The sequence below is a fragment of the Acipenser ruthenus genome, chromosome 36, assembly GCF_902713425.1.
Source record: "Acipenser ruthenus chromosome 36, fAciRut3.2 maternal haplotype, whole genome shotgun sequence".
Lineage (NCBI taxonomy): Eukaryota > Metazoa > Chordata > Actinopteri > Acipenseriformes > Acipenseridae > Acipenser > Acipenser ruthenus.
The window spans coordinates 272,690-279,089 of NC_081224.1; the positions used below are offsets into that span (position 1 = coordinate 272,690).

Genomic DNA, 6,400 nt, shown 5'->3' on the forward strand with positions numbered 1-6,400 from the left:
AGTCACGCTAAGGAATGAAGGAGGCGAGGCAGCGGATACACAGAGGGTGAACTTTAATAACATGCAGGACAGAATCCAATAACAGAGAGTATCAAAAACACAATGCACAGCAAACACGGGCACTGCAGCGGAATCAACCACAAGAACACGTTCACACAACGACAGTCCTGCTGAAAGAACCACAAGCGACTTGCAGAAACAGCAGCGAGCGATTCAATGCGCTGCTGCTGCCGGGAGGGTCGCGTCTCCACGGGAAGCACAGTCTCACCCTGCTGGCTCCGTCACCGGGCTTCACCTAAAAACAAGAAAACGCGTTAGTGACACGCAAGAGCAACGGAGGCGAGTCTCAGACACGAGTCCTGCTGCACAGGAGGCAGTGAAACGGCTTGCAACACAGCGATCACACACACAGCAGCCGCTCTGCGCTACAGCGCCTCGCATTACACCAGTACGGGGTCCGGACACTCACCCCGAGGAAAGAAACGTCTTGAGAACACAAGCCACGTCCCGCAAAGACTGCTGCTGCTGCTGGCAACGCAGCAAACACGGTATAGTGTGTGAGAGCGCAGCGCAGCGGCGTGTTTCAAAGAGATTACACAAACACGCGCATTTTAATTTACAAACATCCCTTAACTCAATACGAGCATTGCATTTGAGAGTACAGCGCCCTCTGCAGGTCACTGGATGAAAAAAAAACAAGACTCATCGTGACGTCACTGGAGGCTCCACAATCCGATCGCGCGAGACTTCAGCAAACACAGCGGCTCTCGTTCCTTAGAAAAAAAAACACAACAGAAAAATGCATTGTAGAGAGTGTGTGTGACTCTATAGAGGAGACGCTCTGCACACAGCGTGCATTGTAAAGAGTGTGTGTGTGACTCTATAGAGGAGACGCTCCGCACACAGCGTGCATTGTAAAGAGAGTGTGTGTGACTCTATAGGGGAGACGCTCTGCACACAGCGTGCATTGTAAAGAGAGTGTGTGTGACTCTATAGGGGAGACGCTCCGCACACAGCGTGCATTGTAAAGAGTGTGTGTGACTCTATAGGGGAGACGCTCTGCACACAGCGTGCATTGTAAAGAGAGTGTGTGTGACTCTATAGAGGAGACGCTCCGCACACAGCGTGCATTGTAAAGAGAGTGTGTGTGACTCTATAGGGGAGACGCTCTGCACACAGCGTGCATTGTAAAGAGAGTGTGTGTGACTCTATAGAGGAGACGCTCCGCACACAGCGTGCATTGTAAAGAGAGTGTGTGTGACTCTATAGAGGAGACGCTCCGCACACAGCGTGCATTGTAAAGAGAGTGTGTGTGACTCTATAGGGGAGACGCTCTGCACACAGCGTGCATTGTAAAGAGAGTGTGTGTGACTCTATAGGGGAGACGCTCCACACACAGCGTGCATTGTAAAGAGAGTGTGTGTGACTCTATAGAGGAGACGCTCTGCACACAGCGTGCATTGTAAAGAGAGTGTGTGACTCTATAGGGGAGACGCTCCGCACACAGCGTGCATTGTAAAGAGAGTGTGTGTGACTCTATAGAGGAGACGCTCCACACACAGCGTGCATTGTAAAGAGAGTGTGTGTGACTCTATAGGGGAGACGCTCTGCACACAGCGTGCATTGTAAAGAGAGTGTGTGTGACTCTATAGAGGAGACGCTCCGCACACAGCGTGCATTGTAAAGAGAGTGTGTGTGACTCTATAGAGGAGACGCTCCACACACAGCGTGCATTGTAAAGAGAGTGTGTGTGACTCTATAGAGGAGACGCTCCACACACAGCGTGCATTGTAAAGAGAGTGTGTGTGACTCTATAGAGGAGACGCTCCACACACAGCGTGCATTGTAAAGAGTGTGTGTGTGACTCTATAGAGGAGACGCTCTGCACACAGCGTGCATTGTAAAGAGAGTGTGTGTGACTCTATAGGGGAGACGCTCTGCACACAGCGTGCATTGTAAAGAGAGTGTGTGTGACTCTATAGAGGAGACGCTCTGCACACAGCGTGCATTGTAAAGAGAGTGTGTGTGACTCTATAGGGGAGACGCTCCGCACACAGCGTGCATTGTAAAGAGTGTGTGTGACTCTATAGGGGAGAGAGGAGACCCTGCATTGTATAGAACACGATCAAATAAAGACCAGCCCAGATAGGACACTACACCTGGCTCAGTTACACAGGAGCGATCAAGGGGGTTGTGAACCCAGCACTCTCCCTGGTGTGTGTGTGTGTTGTATTTGTCTTCACTGTCCTGTGTTGTAACCCCTCTCTCTCTCTCTGGTAGATCTCAATGAGGCTTCAGTCTCAGAGAGTACCGGTAACTGTCCCGCAGTTAAACTGAATTAAAACCAACAAGCACCTCTGTGACTCCCCAATAGAACATTCTGTGCCTTACCAAGACTCGGAATCCTTCTCCTCCTGTGTGTGAATCACGCCAAGGCTGCACACCAGAAGAAACAGGGAATCTGGGATTCTACCTGAAGAAAAAACACACCACAAAATCACAAGAGTTACACCACGAGGAGATTATATATCTATTTGTATCTGCAGCGTTTCCTGGTTTGTTTTGCACAGTTAATGCCACTTCAATTAAAAAGCGGGCCCCTGACTCTTAGACCCACATTTCCAATGACATCGTACATAAACAACGCATAATCATTTAAACCGAGATAAAGTGTGGCTGACCAAGCCATCGAGTCAATCTCCGTCGTGTGCACTATATGCAAAGACCAGACCCCAGAAACAGCGCCTCTTCTTTCAAACAAAACCTTTGTTGTCCATTGGAAAGAAAAAGAGAAAATCGGACCCCTGTTTGTTAAAGTTTTGGAAAGCGTTTCGATGCTGGGTTGTTTTTACAGGTACGGAAGCGCGTCAAACAACAACAGATAAATAACAAGGAAGAACAGCAATAGGAAAACTACTGCAAAACATGCCATCAAGTGCCATGAAGCTACATGCACACGAAACACAAAGTCTATCTGCATGAAGAGCCAGGAGCCTCTGTGTCCAGGGCGCTTTGCAAACTTTCACACCCAGCACTATTATTATTATTATTCATTTCTTAGCAGACGCTTTGAACTTACAATTGTTACAAGATTTCACGTTATTTTTACATACAATGACCCATTTATACACACAATTCAGATTACATGTACAGATGTCAGGACTGCCCAGTCCCTGACCACATTCCGGCGCCTCCTCAAGACTCACCTCTTCAAACAGCACCTGTAGAACTCCTCTGTTTGTATCCTGGGACACTATCACCCTTCATTTAAATGTGCTTTATTTTGCTCTTATCAGCCCCCTATTTTACTGTATTTAATCCTGTACTTCAGAATACTGTAATCTGCCAAGTGTTTAACCTGTAGTACTTTGTATTTAATCACATCCTGATGTAACTATCACTATTTAATCATATCCTGATGTAACTATCACTATTATCTGCTGTATTATTGAATTGTGGTTTGTCACACTTGTACTTTACTTGAACAAAAGTTATTGTATTTCTTGCTCTTATTGTATTACTTGTATTGTAACACTTGAAATGTATTTGCTTGCGATTGTAAGTCGCCCTGGATAAGGGCGTCTGCTAAGAAATAAATAATAATAATAATGTAAATATTAAACAGAACACCTGGTACACGTTGCACTAAATCGAGCATACTTTGAAGAAAAAAATACTTTTTTATAGATATTTTTAACATTGAGGGTATTTTTTTAGTGCGGATGACAATGTGAACAGCGTGACACAGCATTCACTGGACTGGTGCAGGGAGGCTATCCTCTCATGCATGTTTAATTGTTTGCTTGTTTTGCACAAATAAGAATTTCAGATCGCGCTTTCCAATCAGCTGTGCAGGAGCATGAAATCCTTCTTCATTCCCCGAATGCGCGTCGTTCACTAAAACAGACACTTATATAACTTTCATTTCTGCATTTTTGTTAATATCTTTTTTTCCCTGTTTTGTATTACCTAAGTGTAATAAAACGTGTTTGAAAAAAAATGTTGCTTGAGCTTTCATAATGCATGCACGAGAGGGCTAAATAAAATACAAACATTTAAGAACATGTGGAATCGTGTTTCTAAAAAGATTATAAAACAAACTAAAGGCAGCTTTAAAAAGCGACTCGTTCCAAGTCTGAAACTTAATACTGGAACTCAAGCGCAAAGACAGTTTGGACTGGACTGGTTTTGCATTATGTTTTTTAAATCTTGAATACAAGCAATTTGTTTAAACAAACATTTCTAAATATAAAAAGTGAATCTCAGCTGACCACATGCATGCTCTCTCTGCACCCTTCCAACCGAAACAAACACATTAAAAACCACGAGAAAGTTACGGAGCTCAAACTCACCGTGTTACCCCGGCCGCCATCTTTCCGATCTACCTGCGCGGGGCGTGGTCACCTGTGGAGGTGTACTTGGGAGGGGGCGTGGTCACCTGTGGAGGTGCACTTGGGAGGGGGCGTGGTCACCTGTGGAGGTGTACTTGGGAGGGGCGTGGTCACCTGTGGAGGTGTACTTGGGAGGGGGCGTGGTCACCTGTGGAGGTGCACTTGGGAGGGGGCGTGGTCACCTGTGGAGGTGTACTTGGGAGGGGCGTGGTCACCTGCGACACACCTGAGGGCGTGGTTACGGAACACGCCGCTTCGGGATGGTTTGGGGTTTTCCTTTCCAGAGGTAAAAGGGCCCCGCTTTTACAATTAGCTATGTCATGTTAAGTGAACCTACCCCTTTGATCTGTTTTGGGGTATCGCCTAAAAACGACGATACCCCAAAACGCCGACGCGGTAGAGAACGAAGCCCGAGAAACTCACGCCTGTCTGCCGCGGGTATTGGAACAGAATGCTGGACTCGAACCCGCGACAGAGAGGTGAGGCTGAGCGGACTGCAGCTCCAGGCAAAGCACGGGAAGCTGTGCTCAGTCCGCTAAGCCAACCGCGCCGACAAGCGCCAGAGCGGCTTTGAACTCGTTTCAATGACCCGGGTGGCGCGTTTGGAATTGCATCCGAACAGCTTTTCAATTTGAACAATCACACATCCTGAATTCATGCTGCGGCTGTTTTTTGTCTTGTGTTTGTTAAATCTCCCTACACAAGCCGGGTGAGTGGCCGCGCTCCGGCTCTCCACAGCAGTCCAGAGAGGAGGGCGTTGCTGTCTGCCGGTCTGCACTCGCGGCTCAGCGGATCCGGCTCTCTCCTCATCCTCGACCGTGTTTCACTGCGTCTCGAGTTCACAGCGCGGCTTTGATTACGATGACGTTTTATTGAAACGCTTTCTCTCATTATTATTATTATTTTCCTTTATGAAATGGCTCCATACATTATTTTTTTTAGAAGTCCTCCAGATCTCTTTTGATTAAACAGCCTGCTATAGAAACAGGCTTGCTTTTCATGGTGATGTCGATGTCTTACTGCGCTGGCGCGGGGGTTGTGAAGCAGAAAGGATAAAGCAAAGAGATACTTCTGCGAGTCCGCAGAACAATCCTGGGATTCATCATCATCCTAGTAATAATAATAAACACATCGCTTTCAAGTGTTGAGATAAATCACACAGCCTTACACCCGGACCACCATCGCCGCCGCTATACGCATCTATAAGGGTAGCAGTGTGGAGTAGTGGTCAGGGCTCTGGACTCCTGACCGGAGGGTTGTGGGTTCAATCCCAGGTGGGGGGGACACTGCTGCTGTACCCTTGAGCAAGGTACTTTACCTAGATTGCTCCAGTAAAAACCCAACTGCATAAATGGGTAATTGTATGTAAAAAATAATGTGATATCTATATAATGCCATCGATAAGGGCGTCTGCTAAGAAATAAATATAATTTATATTGCACATGTTAATGTTATATATCCCAAATGATATCGCTAAAGTCTACCAGAAGCTATAATAGTTATACATTTTTGTCAGTTTTTCGTGAAGTATCTGGAAAACGACAAAGCGTTGCGTGTAATTCAATATGTTAAGGTCACGTTATCCTGCAGGTTTCATTCGCCTCTATGAAGCACACTGAGTTCACTCTATATAGAGGGTGATGCTGAACTTTTGGCCAGAGCTGTAGGTCGGTGTGACTGAGGATCCGTACTGAAAACAGCTTTCTCCTCTCAGGGGTCTCTGAACCCCTCTCTGCCTCACCTGTGACACACCGCCTGGGCCCCCTTCATGGTGCTGCCTGCGTTGATGATGTCATCGTGCTCAAACGTCATCATGGCCCGCATCTCCACGATGGTAGCGTGGATGAGCGCGTGGTACATGCTGTCACTAATCCTGCAGGGAATAAGAGAGGAGAGGCGAGCGTGGCACAGCAAGTAGACTCTGTGTAGCACTGCGATCCATTACTGGTTTTACTGGGAGTTTAATAATCAGACACATCTGAGCTAGCTCCCTGTGCACGCTGTGGCTC

General features: G+C 46.9%; 1 long non-coding RNA gene across 1 annotated transcript; it reads right to left on the bottom strand.

Annotated features, from left to right (window-relative positions):
* Positions 1 to 702: 702 nt before the first annotated feature.
* Positions 703 to 4,535, bottom strand: LOC131706596 (uncharacterized). The gene is made up of 3 exons (XR_009310665.1): positions 4,353 to 4,535; positions 2,392 to 2,473; positions 703 to 773 (listed from the first exon to the last, which is right to left on the bottom strand). It is a non-coding gene; the product is annotated as an uncharacterized LOC131706596 (long non-coding RNA).
* Between the last annotated feature and the right edge of the window lie 1,865 nt (positions 4,536 to 6,400).